At 36.4% G+C, this 18169-nt stretch overlaps 1 long non-coding RNA gene across 7 annotated transcripts in view; it reads left to right on the top strand.

Moving 5' to 3' along the window:
* The window catches only part of LOC126340300 (uncharacterized), a 69755-nt gene extending 55378 nt beyond the window's left edge, over positions 1 to 14377 (top strand). For all 7 annotated transcript variants that reach the window (XR_007565146.1, XR_007565145.1, XR_007565144.1 and 4 more), the window contains exon 2: positions 1 to 14377. This is a non-coding gene — a long non-coding RNA (uncharacterized LOC126340300).
* Positions 14378 to 18169: the final 3792 nt, after the last annotated feature.

Genomic DNA, 18169 nt, shown 5'->3' with positions numbered 1-18169 from the left:
GTCTCCTTCTACTGTGCTATACATAGTGTGTCAACTGCACAAATACCTACATTTACTCTCTTATCTCCAACATGCTACCAGCTCACACAAAGGGACATCTATGGATTTAGAATTGCTTGGGCAATGGAGGTCTCCATCTTACACACTTTAAACTCAATTTCCTGCAATATACTGTTTTGACGTGGTTTTCAACTCATGCACATCATCTACATTTCAGACACTTTGAGAACAAACCTATAAACCCTTATTGACCATCATAATTCTTAGGGGATCTATCTACATGGGGAACAAATAATATTTTCATAACAATCAAACAAACATCAATTGTTTCTCCTTTTTTTTCTATACTCCCTCTAAATTCTCTCATCCTCGCTACCTGAACCAAAGTGAATTATTACCAATTGCAAAGGATATTTTACTCTCTGGGACAAAGATATTCACCTCTATGACCAATTATTTTGTGAAGTCACACACACACACACACACACACACATGAACATACCAACTAGTTCGTCCACATTCTCTCACACGTATTACATGTCACCACTATATAATTTTTTCTCATACTCTAAATATTAGGGGACTGTACTTCCTAAACTATTCTGCCTCCATCTCAAAGGGTAAATTGCCTTACGCTTAGCCATAACAAACAAAATAAGCAGACACAATATAAACCTTTCTTACAATGTTTTCAATAAGCAAGGGCCACGTAAGTGTTCCTTTATTTACTAGTCTTCACTTCACAATAGGTAATAACCTCTGTACAAATGGACCGTTTATTATGTCTATCAATTTTAATACTAACACAATCCCATTCCAGATAGCCACTTTCATTACCAACATCAAGCTTCACATCTTCATCACCTATAGTCTCAATATTACATTTCCAACATCAGTAGAACTCATATTTCTAATAGGGATGGCAATAAAATTACCTATCCCGTCACATATATATAGTTCCTTAGAATCAATATTCTTCACTATACTAAACTGAAATAAGTGGTTCTATGGCTCGGGCAAGGTTTTACGTCCTCACACACGCACACTCCATCTTAAATTTCACCTCACTTCAGGTATCTACATCATTTCGACAAACATCGTAAATTAACATAATTTCTATAATGTTTGATTTACGTGGGGGCATCTCATTCCATACAACAACGAGCATCAATACCTCAATGGAATGGGCCACCAATTACACTTTCTGTACGCCTTACATATACTACAACTTCCACCACAACAACGTACTTCCCTTTTCTCACTGTATCTGTGAGCTCATCTTTAAACGCCATGTAAATTTTACTCTCATCATTTGATTCATACAATGCTCCTAAAATTCAATAATCTAACTCTCAAAATCAAATTTTGCAACAGGGCTCTAACATTTACTACTGACTAGTTGGTTTTTCTTACATGTATAGACTAAATAAACTCCAACCACTCCTAAATTCATTCACTTCTTAATACTCTTGGGACTCATTCTGACATCATTTAAACCTAAGCTTACTAACCAATCTCTTCTTTAAACAAACATTGTACTCACATTGCCTTATCAACACATCATCACTCACTTTACTCTGGGATATACTTTCTTTCTTTCCTCAGGTCTCTGTATCACTCACAGAATTTTATTATAGCATTATCCATTACAGCATTATACATATCTCTGGTCAACTCAGGTCTCGTTCTACCCTGCAATATACACCATGTCAATTGGGTCAATATCACATCCATGGTTTACATGCTAATCTCCACCTCTCTCAGCTACTCAAACAAGGGATGTCTAAGAATTTTTAGTTACATGGCACTTGGCATCCCCACCTCATCCACTTTAACCTCCATTCTCAGAAATTACTCTCCTTTCGGTATTTCAATTCATACACATCAGCTACATTTCAAACATATTAAGAACAAACCTATACACCCACATCAGCCATTGCTGTTTGGAAATCATTCTACACGCAGCACATATAATATGGTCTTAAACAAACATCGAATTTTTCTCTATTTCCTTCCTATATGCATTTTAAATTCCGTTACCCTGTTTTCCTCAACAAAAGTGTAAAAACAAAACAGGGTATTCATAGTTCTCTCTAGCAACTGCAAAGGCTACTTTTCTCTCAAAGACAATACATATTTACCTATATGGCCAATCATGCACTTTACCACACTCACTTCTCTAGCTTTACTTGAATCTATACACCATCTCAACCTTCATCAGTAAAATTTCTACTTTATTAGTTCCATCATCCCTAATTACCACATTTCTCTCATTTCTTCAACCTCCATATCATGCGCTTATGAACTAACTTGTCCATAACCTCTCACATGAGTCGCCATTCTCCAGTGGGTCACTTCTTGTTTAACTAATGATAGAGGACTATACCAACAAAACCTTCCTACATCCATTTCACACCTCTAAGAGCAAACTGTCTTTCACAAAGCCATACCAAAACAAATCATCAGACCCATATAAGACATGTATTGGAATGGTGCAATCTATTACTATACCAATTACCATGCAAAGATCTCATTACATGCAATTCTACACCACACTTTATTAAAGTAACTACCTATGGTCAATTTTTCTATTGCAAAACTAGAACCATTCTCTGTAAGGGCCATAATATCATGTCTCACTTTCCATTGTTTGTTACACATATGGTCTTTATGCACTCCAAAATTTCCTAAATTGGTTCATTTAGACTACTCTTTCTCACTAGACCTTCCAAATTGTCTCATTCTCTTTTCTCAGCACAATATTTTAATGGGCTTCCATTCATTAATCTGTATATAGGCTTAAATGGGTAGTTTTCATTCAGACACATTACTCTGTCATCTCTATTAACAATCATCCTTCCGTTTCATTCACTACTAAATCAGGCTTTCAATTTACCTGTGCTAAAGGTACAACACATACAGGGGAAATTATTTCACAGTGTACTCACCTGAAAAATCAACTGGCAAATATCTCTCTCTCACTTCATCACTGTTGTTCATTACCACATCCCATTACCTATTTTTCTAAATTTTCTCTGCTTTATCATAGACCTTTGCACCATTCTTCACATCCAAACTAAGTCACCTATTCAAATTAATCAGTTTTACTTGGCCACCTCTAACTTCACTTGGAATTATCTCATGCTCCACGAGATCTACTTAGCACATTACTGGACTTTCCTCAGGATTCATGCAATCTACTAATCCATCAGTTTTTTTTTCCTATCTCATAACAATACATATATCTAATAACTTACTTCATTAATTCCATGATCTGAGCAAGTGATTTACACACTCAGATAAATCCACCTCCAATTTAAAACCGACCACACACAAGGTATCTCTGTCATTTGGACACATACTTTAAAGCAACATAATTAAATTGGATCAAGTCTCATTCTCCACACCACTTCGAAAATTCTAATTGTTACGGGGTCGATGTACAATACTGTTCTTCATCCACTTTACATACCAAAGAAAGGGTGTATTGTTTTTCACAAAATCACCTTATATTGCCTCATCTGGCACCATACCTTCATTCGCACCATACCTTCATTCCCAAACAACAACACATCACCTTATATTGCCTTATCTGGCACCATGCCTTCATTCCCAAACAACAACACATTTTACTACACTGTGGGTCACTGAAAGATGTCATTTCCTTCAACTCATTTCCTGCATTTCGAATACCACATTTTGCTATACAATTGGATTTCCTATAACTACCTATATTTCCAGTACCAATCACAATCTGAACAATTCCTTTGTATGTCAATAATAATTTTAAACTTTTTAATTCGTAACTTAGGAATGTAAGGATATTCTAAAAACCAGCTGATACTTTTCCGAGTACAACAGAACACTCACATTTCACTTGGTGAAGCACTTCAACTGTATTCTTATAAATTAGATAGCAATGGAGAAACAAATTCCACAATTCATTTATCCTAATACAGATCACCTAATTTCAGAGAAAGTGCCTTATGTACAAACTACTTAGTAATAACTGACATACAGTGTCCAAAAGCTGTTTCTACAATTTCCATGTAAAAACAAGTTAAAATCATTTTACTATAAATTACCAAATGGAAACCAACTGCAAAATTTCTCGTTACTGCAGAGTTCATAATTTCACCTAATAATGCAGTCAGCATAGGGAATCAGACTGAGTCATATATACTCTTTCATCAATTTGATGACTTAACTCGCCTATACTCACTGCTAGCAGCACCATATGATTTGTATGTCTGTTCTGAAGTCACCTGAGTTATTTAGGTAATTTTAAGATCTCAATATACATCCTGAAATAAATGTACACAGTACTATCATATTTGCTAATAGATTGTTTTAAATTATAACAGACTAAATAAGTTAACTTGTTCTATGCTACAAGTACACAGGCTGTACACTGCATTGTCATATGGGACCAAATTAAAAATGAAAACGATCTATCGCAACTCTAACAATATTCTCAACTACACTAGTTTATATGGTATAGAGTGATGCAAGTAAGTGCATCAGTATACGGAGCGTTTTTGCTGCTTTTGGTCCAATCAGCTTTAAAACTGGGCAGATCTCGCCAACATTTACAATCCGCAACATTAAAATTCAATTAGCAGGCTCCAAAGGGCTTCTGATCATCCAATCAAGTGAATTTGCTTTGTGCAACATTACAAAAACAAAATATAAATTCCCCATTTATATAGATTAAGAAGAGGGGAATGGGTATGTTTAATGTTATTACTAATACAAATTGAAGAATTATTTCCTCTTCAGATTTTCAGCTATAGGGTGGCAAATTTGAGAGTGACTGCTATTTAGACTCATGGTTGAGCAGGCCAAAATGATGTCTTTTCACTACAAAGATGAGCACTAACGTTTATTAATACATTTTTGGACCCAGTCTACAGCTTCCGCAGATTATTAATGCATTATGAGAATCTTAAAACTGCCTACAGGTGAAGAAAAAAATACACACACAGCTGTATTTGGAGAAATAAAACTCGATCAAAACTGTTGTGCCACTCTTCACAGAGTTTAGTTACTCGTTTATCATTGAAAGAAGAGGGATATTTGCATTATTGATTGTCATATTTTTGGGGCTGAAAGGTTCTGACGACTCCAGTGCATTAATGCCAAGCACTACAACTAATATTTATAAAACACACATCTGGTGTCATCCGAAATGAAGAAAATAATCCGATGGTAGATCATAATGTACTCGTGTACTGCAAGGGAGCTTAGAGCAAAGTGAATCATTGCCAGCCGGTACTGAGCACATGGTGTTTTTCTATAAGCTTGTGCTCCAAGCATTACTTGTGAATACTGCCTCATATAACTTACGACTAGCTTCTCATTCAAATTATTTTACAAACTTAAGCATTAGTGAAATTTTTTTTTTCATCTGTAAAATGGAATTATGAAATTTCTCACAATTAAAAAAAAAATAAAAAAAATAAAGCATGGCAACCAGAATTCAGTCTAGTGGTTAGCCCTGTGCTGTAAAAGTAGGAACTCATAGGATATGAAACTGACAAGAAAGCTGTCAAAGTGGAGGCAATCACAAAGATTTCCCATAAGGCTGGGGGCCACAGCTTTGCCCTCCCCAGGCCTCCCTCTCCAACACCCAACAATCCACTGAGAATTAAAACCATTTAGGGAATCGCATATGAAAGGTTACAAATACCATGGTATTAATACAAACATGTTCATCCACCTGAATCCATGCAAAAAATATGAAAAGCTGCAGAAGTTCGGTATAATTGTTGAATATTTAGTTCATCTACGGAATCTACTGATACTGACGAACCTTGTTCTTTTAATGTAAGCTGGCGATGTTCTCAATAAAAGCAGGCTTTGTGAATATGTGACACTATGACATTTGCAATCACACTAAATGCAAAACTTCTGTTTCTGCATCAAAGTTAAATAGACCTACTGCTGCTGTAGCCATGCAATGAAGCTCCTCAACTGTCACTGTACTTCCACAGACGATTGAAATCTCAATGTTAAAGGTCAAGTAAAATAGGCTGGTTATTAAGATCACAGTGGTCTCAGAATCTGACATTCGGCCTGGAGAGCACTGTGCTTACCACATGCCACTCTTTATCTGCATCCAGTGACGCCTGTGGGCTGAGGATGACGAGGGCCAGTCAGTACTATTGGGCCTTCATGGCCTGTTCGGGAGGAGTTTGGGTTTTAAGATCATAAGAAATGACAGAGGCTTCCACTGCTACCTTTCAAGTATTTCCTCAAAATATTCTACTTCTTAATCATCCAATCTTTACTAGACCTACATCAAAGAACCTAATCATCTATTCTAAATTAATGCAGACAAAAAAATGAGTACCACAGCAGCTGCCAATTTCTACTCCAGTTAAATTTCAAATTCAGTAACTAATAACTTTCAGGATACATATTTCTCATACATCAGCTACTCCAATAAATCATCCTCCCATCTGAGGAAGTTACTCCACTGACAATACGTTGCGTACCATCTTCCACGTAAGAAAAAACAAAGATGTAAGTAAAGCACCACTAAGTGTTTAGCGCACACACAGCAACCGCAGATCATCTTGTTGGCTCAAAATGGTGCACCTTACTTCTTTCATAACTCAATTATGTTTGCTCTGAAGCACAAATGACAGTGCCAGAAAATATCAAATAATTCCATTCCATAAACACACAGTTGGGAAAATTCAAATGTTAAAGTATTCCTTTAGCGTACACTGACAATATGTTGAGGGGTCCAGCATTTTAGTGCAAATCGTTGCTAACCTGTGTTAAGCACCACTACATTGGAGCTACCGAAGTTCAAAGAAACTAAATAAAAAACACCTATCACTCAATCATTCATGAAAGAGACCCAACATTGTAATATATTTATAGACTCTCCCACTACAAATGTTTCAGCTATGCTATATGGTCTTGTATGATTTTAATCCTTTAATAATGAGGTTTTTTTTATTCCTTTCTGTTTATGCACACTTAGCAGTAATTTAAATTATTTTCATATCATATCACAAGTTTAGAACCATATAAATTAAACTGATGACATAACATTAATACCTTATTCAATTTAATTCTAAAATGACTTTGTCAACAACTGCAAGTATTTCATCAAGAAACAAATTGTCTCTTAATTTTCCATTTCCATTAATTTTACGATTCCAAGGTCATACAGAGACAAAAAAGTGGAACACCTGCCTTTTAATGGTCGAGGGAAAAATGTCACTAAAAATTAAGAAAGGCTTTGGAGGCACTGAAATGTTTGGTCTCTGAACCTTGTATTCTCTTACTGTGCACAGACTGATACTAAAGTCAGTCATGACTTTGCATTGTTGTCAGCCAATTAGAAAGGCAAAGGACCTGGTAACAGTTCTGGCTATATTATACCTGCCACAGTTCATTTGCTGGACTCACAAAGTTTATCAAAACTGAAAACTGTACTCAGCATTGGTACTGGCATCAGAAGTCAAGTCTCGTCACCTTAATACAACATCCCACCATCAGTTACTTCCCAAAGTCAATAACAGGCCTAAGTTTTTCTGTAAATTTACAAAATTAACATCAAACACGCCACATTCACTTTTCATTTCAAACACACACAGTACATTGTCCCTCTTTCCGAATTACTAAATACGCACTCACTATTTATTGGCTCCTTCATATACAACTTATTAACACATAACTTGCTTAACATTCTCACTGACCCAAATGGGTATGTACTAATTCACGTATTATTCATTAGCATTTCCACACTGTTTTTGTAGTCTATGAGAAATATCAGGACAATGACTGCTGAGATACACCCCTACGCAAACGAGAGCGAGAGAGAGAGAGAGAGAGAGAGAGCGAGAGAGAGAGAGAGAGGGGGGGGGGGAGAGGGAGGGAGGGAATAAAGCTCCACAGAACCTCCGGTGCACTCCAGCTATTAGTAAACATCCTAAAGGCAGGCAGTTGTCACCAATGCCAAGTATCCACAACACTGTATTAAATATTAAAAAACATCAATTAAATAGAATTCAACAACTTGTTATCTGACCAATGCAGCAGTTATTTCAAATGCTTTCTCTACAGAACTCTGGTGCATTAATGCATCACAATACAATCAACATCTATAAAACACACATCTGTTGTCATCCAAAACTAAGAAAAATAAACAGACAGTGGAATTATATACTTGTGTTAAGGGCAAAGTGAACCATCAACATACCAATACTGATCACGTTGTGTTTTGCTTATGACCAGAACAGCTTCTCGTTCAACTTATTTAATCAACAATCCTTAGAACAATTTTCTTTCTGATCTTTGTCGTAATAAAAAGTAGCTCATGGTAAACAGAGTTAGACCTAGTGGTTAGCCTTGCAATGTAAATTAGCAGCCCATAAGAAGTGAAACTGAGATGCAGGATGTGGTCAACAGAAAGGTTTGCCACAGTGACTAACCCCCCCCCCCCCCTCCCCCCACACCAATAAAAACCACTGTAGTAAATCAAACGTGAAAGGATGTGAAAACTGTTGTATTAATACAAGCATGTTCATCCACCTGAACTCATGCAAAAAATATGACAAAGAATCTATTGATACAGAAGAATCTTGTTCTTTTAATGTAAGCTGGCACTATTCTCAACAGAAGCAAGCTTTGTGAATAGCAAACACTACAACACTTGCAATCACTCTACAGGCAAAAATTCTGTTTCTGTATCAAAATTTTAGGCCTACTGCTATTTGTAGCCATGCAATGAAGCTCCTCGACTGTCACAATGTACATCCACGGATGATTTAAATCTCAATGTTAAAATGGCCAGATATAAGTATAAAATTATGGCATGTTAACCCGCTCTAAGATAGCAAGAAATGTCAGAACCTTCCACAGCACCTACCAATTAAATTACCACTCTAGTCAAATTTCTAACTCAGTAACTGATAGTTTTTCAGGATACATACTTCTCATACATCAGCTACTCCACTGACAATATGCTGTGTACCATCCCCCATCTAAGAAAAAACAAAGATCTAAATGGAGCACCATTAAGTGTTTAGCACACACTTTGCACCATCACATCATCTTGTTGGCTCAAAATGGTACACCTTAAAACTTACAACTCAATTATGTTTGCTCTGGAGCACAAATGACAGTACCAGAAAAATAACAACTGAGAAAATCTTAATATGAAAGTATTCCTTCAGCATGCATTGGCAATATGTTGGTGGGTCCAACATTTTCATTGCTAAACTGTGTTAAGCACCACATTATTGGATCAAACGAAGTTCAATGTAACTAAAGAATAGAAACACCAGTCACTCGGTACATTCAAACTGGGAGACCCAACACTGCAATGTAGTTATGGGTGCTCCCACAAGCCAGCTGGTGTGGCTGAGCAGTTCTAGGCGCTTGGTCTTGAACCGCGCAACCGCTATGGCTGCAGGTTCGAATCCTGCCTAGAGCTTGGATATGTGAGACATCCTTAGGTTATTTAGGTTTAAGTAGTTCTAAGTTCTATGGGACTGATGACCTCAGATGTTGAGTCCCATAGTGCTCAGAGCCATTTGGTGCTCCCACAACAAATACTTCAGCTATGCTATATGGTCTATTAAGATGTTAGTCCTTGAATATTGAGGCTCTTTTTATTCCTTGCTGTGCATGTATATATAGCAGCAATTTAAATTATTCTCATGTCTGAAGTTTAGAGCCAGTATAAACTGGGACATCTAATATAGCATTAGCACCTCATTCACCTTATTTGTGTATGAAATGACTTCCTGTGTATCATTTATTGCAAGCATTTCAACAAGAAACCAACTGTTTCTAAGGTAAATGGGATGAAACTCAGTTCGAACCTTATAGTCTCTTATGGTTCATTTTCACTTCACATTGGTTCATCTGTTTACATCCCAGCCAATCAGGCCGATATGGCAACTTTAACGGATGTGGTTGTTATCTGCAATACCTGCCACAGTTCATTCACTAGATTCACAAACCTTTATCAAAACTGAAAGCTATACTCACTGCTTCATTAAGTATGAACACACTATTTTACTAGCTCCTACCATTACTACATAATTATACATAATTTACCTAATTCACCCATTAACCCAAATGGATTTGTTTTAACTCGTGAATTTTTCATTAGCACTCCCACATTGCTTATGCAGTCTCTGGGAAATATCAGACAATGACTGCTAAAAAGTAATATTCATACACACCTACATAAACAGTTTTCCAATACTTATATCTGTTACACATCACAGCTGTAAAAATTTTGTACATTAAACATAACCAATGCACTCACTGTTTATTACAATGAAGACAGATGTCTTACCAAGGGGAAAAATAATTGGCAAGGTCACCAAATACAAGAACAGATTGGATTACGAACTTCTTACCATTCATTACGATGTTTTTACCGTTAAAATTTTATGAATTTACGTTACAATAACAACATTTCAAATATCAGCCATAATCAGGCATTCTTAAGAAATGGGTGCAAACTCAGTGAGACAGAAATGTTTCTTAGCCAAGAAATTATACACTACATTAGAAATGCATTGGAGAAATGAAACTCAGCACATACAAATCCATGCAAATCCAAACACAGGCTATAGCCCAATATGCACAAGTTTCTACTCTTTTAAATCCACGCTCTCTGTTCATCAGATAAGGCATTATAGTTTGCTCCAGTGAGAAAGCTTATGGTATATGCTTGGAAGATTACAAAGGTTGCCATTATGCAGGGATGCACAGCAATCTGTAATTACAAGCCTAATCTATGCTCCTTTACCCCAATGGGCATCCACTAATACTAATGGCATGCAATAAGATAGTATAAGTTCTCTGTTCACATCTGTGAAACATCACAGTCACCAAAAGATACCAACATGTCATCTAGGTGTGTGCAGTAGTGTTGCTGTTTCACACATTATAGCAAACCCCACCAGCATCTTATACCCTTCCATCTAATAAAGGTTTCAAGTCACTCTTACAGTTAGAGAAATAATGACGGAGAAGCAATATGCTGCCAGCTCATAGTTCAAGTAGACTTTTCAATTTTTTAGACCAACATTCAACCAATTTTTCTTAAACTACAGGAACTACATAACACCCATGTCAAGTCTACCATAATTAATTCTTGTGTGCAATATTAAGCCCTCACTCAAGTTTGAAACAAACTACCATTACTTATCCTAAATTCATCATCATAAAAAAGAATATGAATCATGCCAAAACAGTAGGCTACCTACGACATTGACAACCAACTTGGGCCACTTTCATAAACTGGAATTAAACATATTATACCATTTCACATCCTGAGATGTAATTGCTATTATGCAGCCTTTGTTGGGTGAATCTTACTTTATCCAGGTTCAAAATACTCTTGTGAAATCATGGGTACTGTGTTCTTGAGAGACCACATCATAAATCTTGATTACTTTTTGGAAAACATAAGACTGACATTGCAAATATCTACACAATCCCTGAAATAGGTTTACAGCACGAACCAATAAGCAATGAGCAAAACAGGTATAACTAATTTACACAAGCCTAATCCCTAAGAATAACTTATTAGATAACGTATGCATACATTCAAAGTTTGCAAAAGAAAGAATTTGACTGACTTACAAGCAAAATCCAGTTCTCAATTAAGTCAAAGTCTTGTGTCATACCAAAGAATAAACCACAAATAATGCATGTGACAGTACTTCCATTAATCAGCCACATCAAGGTACGTGGATTAAATACAAGGAAGCATTGTACAAGTCACATTCCTCACACAAAAATTATATATGGAGACAATTCTCCCTTTTGGATGCCACACTACTTTCAAAATGTGTTTCAAGCAACTTAAAATAGGAGAACAGTAAGTGTGCATTTCTACCATTTTTTTTATAAATAAATTTTAAAAAAATCACTACACAAAACCAGCAGTCAATTCAGCTCCCAGAGAATTAATCTGGCAGTTTTGTTAGTACCATACCTGCCACTGACTTACAGAAATATCATCTCACTCTTCTTACAGTGGAGTTAACCATTATTTAATAGGCTTATACCACTATTCATAAAATATTCTCAGTTTCAGAGGAGGTCATCACAATCAATACTCCTAATGATAGACTGGTTTAAATTGAGAGTCAACAAGAGCTAACAAATCACTTATGACTAAGACCAGGAACTAATAATAACACATGTAGAAATAAAACTCAATATCTACCTATAGGATTTTATCTGTAAATCGAAACAGATCCACAGAAACAATTTATTATTCTTCTGTAATACTAATACACATCACTCTAGCAACCAACAAAATGGAAATGTAAAAATTCACGCATCAAACATGAAACACTAATAAAATACCATGTCACAAAACTCACGCAACATTTCGGTTATCGTAACAGGAAAAGTATTTTTTTTTTACTTGTGTGAATATAGTAAAATGATAAATAATACATCCAAGGCAGTAGGATATGTCCAATGTAAGAGTTCTATATGAACAGATTCAAAATATAAAATAAGATAAGAAATGGGTAATGATTAGCACTAAGCAGAATTTCAACATGTACCACTTCCTGAACAGCTACTTTTACCGGACAATGTCACCACTTATCAAATTCAAACAAGGCAGATAAAATCTGTCACTAGAGAGCATCACATTCAGCACAACTTTTAACACAGCAGGAACACGGCACGGAAATATGCAAAAAAGAGTTTGTCACCTCACTCCATAAAGAAAATAAATGATTATAAACATGTCTATCAGAATAACCACTGCTCTTCACATGACGAAATAGACATATCCCAAAACTGCGTGAGTAGTTCAGGGAGGCGCTTGTTCATCTGACCGGCAGAAACAGCTAACAGCAAATACGGTCTTACGTCGTGACAAAGATAAGCCACCTGTAACATGCTACTGAAAGTAAAAAATGTCGAAAAACTTTTGTCTTTGAATATACTGGAAAAAAAGTAAGCATCTTAAGTGAGCCAGTGGAGGAAATTATACGTATTTAGTGTGAACCGCCTATACCCTCCTTGAAACCATTCTTTACTATTCCAGAAATATGTTACAACAGCCAACTTACACATCTACAAAAATAGATATCTGTGCCTTGGCACTAAAGCCAGCCAATAGGCTAGAACTTTTGCAGCAGTCACTATTCTCGGTGATCTCAGAAAATAAATTTGCTATTCTTTAACCATGAATTCAACAACTACCACTGACGTGTTCACACTAAACGGCAACTCAAACCATAGCTCACTTTGTGCACACTGAAAATCAATCATTCTGACTTTATGATTCCCACAGGGCCACCAACTGTTATTTAAATAGCTAAATAATTTACTTTTACACTTGGCCCACTATCAATCAGTATACTGAAAAACTTATAATTTTTGTGGGAATTCAAAACGATTAAGCCTTTCATACAGGAAATAAAAGAACGTATCTTTTCTCAAAATAATATTTAAACTTGAAGCAACTATCCCTCTTACTACAAATCTTTCAGGCTACAAAATAGATAATTTTTTTTTCTTCAGTTTTCAAGTTTAAAAACTCAAATGCTCCAGGTAATACTAGAAAAAATCGGCAATTCTGAAACTAAATTAACTTTTACTTAACACTTTTCAATCGATTGCTGTTCTCCTGTTGTGCTGTTTCCTGCTGTTCTGTGAAGATGGCCTACGACAGCATCAACCCACCAGAGGACTAACACCGACATCCACCTCGCCACACATCACCTGAATTTGAATCAAACGTGTTCATTGTGCACTTTTCCAAAAACAAATTTGATAAATTATTAATTATAGTTAAAATTTTACTTCTAAAAAAAAAAAAATACTGTAAGTACTGTAAATCGTAGCTTGAAGCAGCATTCCACCTTACTGAAAGCCAGTTTGAAAAGTAGTTGAACTACCACAAAGATTGAACCAAAGTAATATCTCCACAAACTGGCACTAAAGACAGAAGGAACAAAATGCTAATATCAAGAATTACGACCTATAGTAAACAGTGACCAGCGAGTATTTGAGAGAAATTACACGTAACAACGCGCGAACAATCGCACGCACAAGACCAAGGTACCAGCTGGATATGAATCCCAAGAAAGGAGTAAAAAATATTTTTTATGCTCCAATAGACTTTTCTGTAAACGGAAGCAAGTTAACAGGGCGACATATTTCCATGTGTCACCTCGGTCTTGCCGTAACTATAGTTTAAAAAACCAAGCAAACATATTTCTCAGTTATGACCTTTCAACAAAGTTAAAACTTATTTCGAAAAACAAATCTAGTCACACTGTAGATATTGGTTGGAAAGTATGTTTTAGGGCAAATACTAGTAAATCTCCAACCGCATGACATTTTCTCACAAATTAAACTGTCAGGCATCTCACTGAAAAACAGGACTGAATTCTCCTTAAAGGACGTTCGAAATATTACTGTATGTTGCTTAACCACTACGTATACTCAAGTTCTACACGGCGATATCCAACGACGAGCCAGCCCTCTCTCCAACTGCCTCCACAGCTCCGACGTCCTCCGCTGAATGAGAACGACGTCGCCTGGCTCCTCCTATTTATAGACTGCAGGAGTCAGTGGAAATTTCCAACGCTCAATACAGCCAGGCTACCAGAACTTTCTACCCCCCCTCCAAACGCCAGCCCCACCCATCCGCCGCACTGCTGACGCATTGACGTAGCGGAGGTGGCATGTAAGCAGGAAGCCCCTACAAGTAGTCAATACGAATAGCAAAGCGTAGGCTAATTGCAACAATACATGCAATAAATGATCGACGCAATCCGAGCGAAAGACTGTAGTTTCAGATTCCTCTTTTTGCCTTTCCTATTTCATTACGATACAGTTCATAACTATTCCCTGAGAACAAAAACATTTGACGTATCAATATCATTTGTAGTTTTCATATGTTTGCAAAGTATTTGCCTGCAAATGGAAATGAAAATTGTTTCTGCTGGCGAGATAAACGAAATCAACTACACTTATTACGACAAAATATTATTACACGAAACATGTCAATAAAATCTACAGCAAACTTCCCAAATAATGCACTTGATATCAACAAAATGTGCATGAAAGATGAAAGCTGCTGTCGGAGCATAAGATTTATCCTGAATGATACTTTAAGTTACGACGTTCTTTGCTTGTCTTCGTGAGAAATATTCCGTACACAATAATTTACGCTTCATGAAGATTCTGTTGCTAACCACATAAAATTCAACCAAAGGTCTTTCACACAAAGAATAGATGTACGGACTGTAAATTTCACCGGCTTCTTACAACAATCAGATATTATGGATTATAGAAGAATGCGTTTGTTTTGCTGTATTTGAGCTGTCCAACGAAGGTAATAGTAATAAATTCATCAGCACATATAGTGCTGCTAAGGACCGTGACCTTCAGGACATTGTTTATTGGTTTTCCATTATTCCAAACGGCGACGTCATCACTTTGCTTGTTGAAGAAAGGTCTTAGTCACATGTTTGTAAAATGCCGTCATGTTGCAAGACATAATAATCTAAATTTCTGAATGAAAAATCGCTCCTTTGAAAAAAAATTAAGTTGATTCTCATGGAGAATGTATGTTGCCTGTTTGAACTGAATGGAATGCCTGTCATTTATAAGCATACCACTATGTGTTCTACGTTGCTAGTTAGTGTTATCAAGTGTGGAATAATGCCCTGGCGGCTGGTATTTCTGATCTGACCAAGAATTATCTCGATTTCGTCTTGTGAGCATTGGCTAGAAGTTCCATTTGTGGGTTGAAGATCTTCATGAACAAGAACTACCACATGATGGCAGTATAACAAAACTGCAATGGTTTTAAAATAGTTGGTGAAAATGAAAAGCAACCTAATTTTGTAAGAAGAATACTTTTTTACACAGGTTCTGCGATGTCGGAATGAACGATTTACTATCGCCGACCATTTTTCTTCTTCACTTCTCAGGCTAGGTGCGTATGACGGTTTTTTTTTTTTTCGGTCGGCCGACTATACTTTATTAATTACCCGATTTCTAAGCAGTGGACTCGGGAGATGCTAGTTCATGCACATTACCGATTTGTAGTTCGACCGACAGTTTACGTAAAAATTGATATTGAAGTTGTAGTAAGTCTTGCACTGCAATGCCGGTCAACAGCTTTGATACATAACACGCTCTTTTGTCATCTCATACTACATTTCAGAATGTCGTTCGGCATCAGAGATGCATTAAGGTACATAGATTCATGAAAAAAACAATGTCAGTCTTAAAAGTAAGACTTTATTTGAAATTTGTTACATAGGTTGCTTTTTTCATTGCTTCAAATACTATGCAATTCCATTTGACCGTGGGCTGTGACAAACGGGTATATCTTCATGATTCTGAATTAGTGGGTGTTCGTTTCGTGATGCTACCTGCCGGGCTTCATTCTCAATAGCACATAAAGCTTGTAAATTCTGGAATTTTCAGTCTATTGACAGAGGGGATTAAAGGTAGCATAAAATGGGTGTCGTCGTCGACTAACTCTTGGCTTTCCTTCCTACCACTTCCAACAGTCCTTCTTCGTTATTACATGAAAGTTTTTCCTTTTTTTCGAGTCATCGACGTTCGTGGAAAATTACGTGGGCTGCACTGATTTCTCACAACTATATTACATGATACCGAGTCTGTACATCAAGATACCATTGCACTGGATGGGTCTTTCTTTTAATTACAAGCAATATTGTTCAGTGACACTCATGGTGACTGTGAATCATAATTATTGTTTTTCAGAGAATGATACAGGAGTGTATGGAAACTATAGGGATTCACAAACCCCTACTCTATTTTTGTGAAATCTGTATAAAGCATGTAAGCGTGTTACGCAGGTAGCTCTCGATTTTCGAAAAAAAAATTCTTGAGACTTAATTTAATTTTGCCTCAAGGATCTGTTCCATTATAATGCAGTCATGGGTAGGTATGGCAACTTGGATCAGTAATAATGCTCAACTTACCCTGAAATAACTGTGTTTCAACATATTGTGCACATAGCGGTATTTAATATGGTAACTGATTTGCCAGTAAATGTATTACTTTTATTTGGATATAATTGCTACGTTTAACAAAAAGATAGTAATAACCTATTTGCATTTTCTTTCCAAAAGCTACGGTTCCGCGCAATGTGCCGTCAATGTTTCAGAGATTTCCAGTTATCCGTTTAGTGTCTCTTTAATTGGCAATTTCTATAACCTTTCAACTTCGTATGAACGTGCAAAGGTGTAGGCGTGACCCACTTAGTCGATGACCTTCAGCTGATAATTTTGTTTCTCAGCGGCCGATTTTTTGACCGTCCTCGCACGTGCTGTTATTCACTTGTATAATGTGATACGCCATCTGAAAAATTATTCCTGCTCGCTTGGCCTAATAGATGTCTCTCCGTTACTATTAGCTCGTTAGCATTGAAATTTCGACTATTGCTTACGTATGACCCATACGCAGTTGGTGCATATTTGCTTGCAACTGCACTTCTACACTATTTCGTTGTTATTTTTAAATTGCAGTTGCGAGATTGTTAGTCATTTGAAAATTTTTGTCTGCCAGTCACTGATTCCTACAGTTTGGAACAACAGACCTTCAGTTAGCGGCAAAATCTGCACATTTTTGTGTGAACATGATCGACATCACAGCGGCAATAATGGCGTGATGCACTAAGCGCAGGAAAGGCTCTCTCAAAGCCTCACATTTGAATTAAACTGTTTGATTGTATCTCAGAACTGCATAGCACTAATCAGTCACACTGCACATCTGGTTTAAAATGCAAAGAGGCAATGTAATTGAAAGATTATATCTACTTTCATATTCATAATTGAAATCAGACTTATAAAATGCTTCTTGAACAAAGCAGATGAACATACATTTGTATATTCAAACTAATATTACGATAATATGGTCATCAAAAGATGTTCTACAAAGGTAAGAGTGCACTTTCTTTCGGGAGGAGAGAAGTTCAATGCCACGTTGAACCATCCACATTTAATTTTTCTATAGCTTCTCAAAACTACTTAAGGCAGATTCCAGAATGTTTCCTTTCAAAAGGACACAGGTGATTTTCTTCCTTCCATCAGTATATGCAAATAAAACTGTAAATGTTCATCTAAACAATATCATTAATCTCTGAAAGTTCTTCAATAACTGCTTTAAT

Source organism: Schistocerca gregaria, chromosome 1 (genome assembly GCF_023897955.1).
Source record: "Schistocerca gregaria isolate iqSchGreg1 chromosome 1, iqSchGreg1.2, whole genome shotgun sequence".
NCBI lineage: Eukaryota > Metazoa > Arthropoda > Insecta > Orthoptera > Acrididae > Schistocerca > Schistocerca gregaria.
The sequence above is the reverse complement of the archived record's forward strand: the minus strand, read 5'-3'. Positions and strand labels throughout refer to the sequence as shown.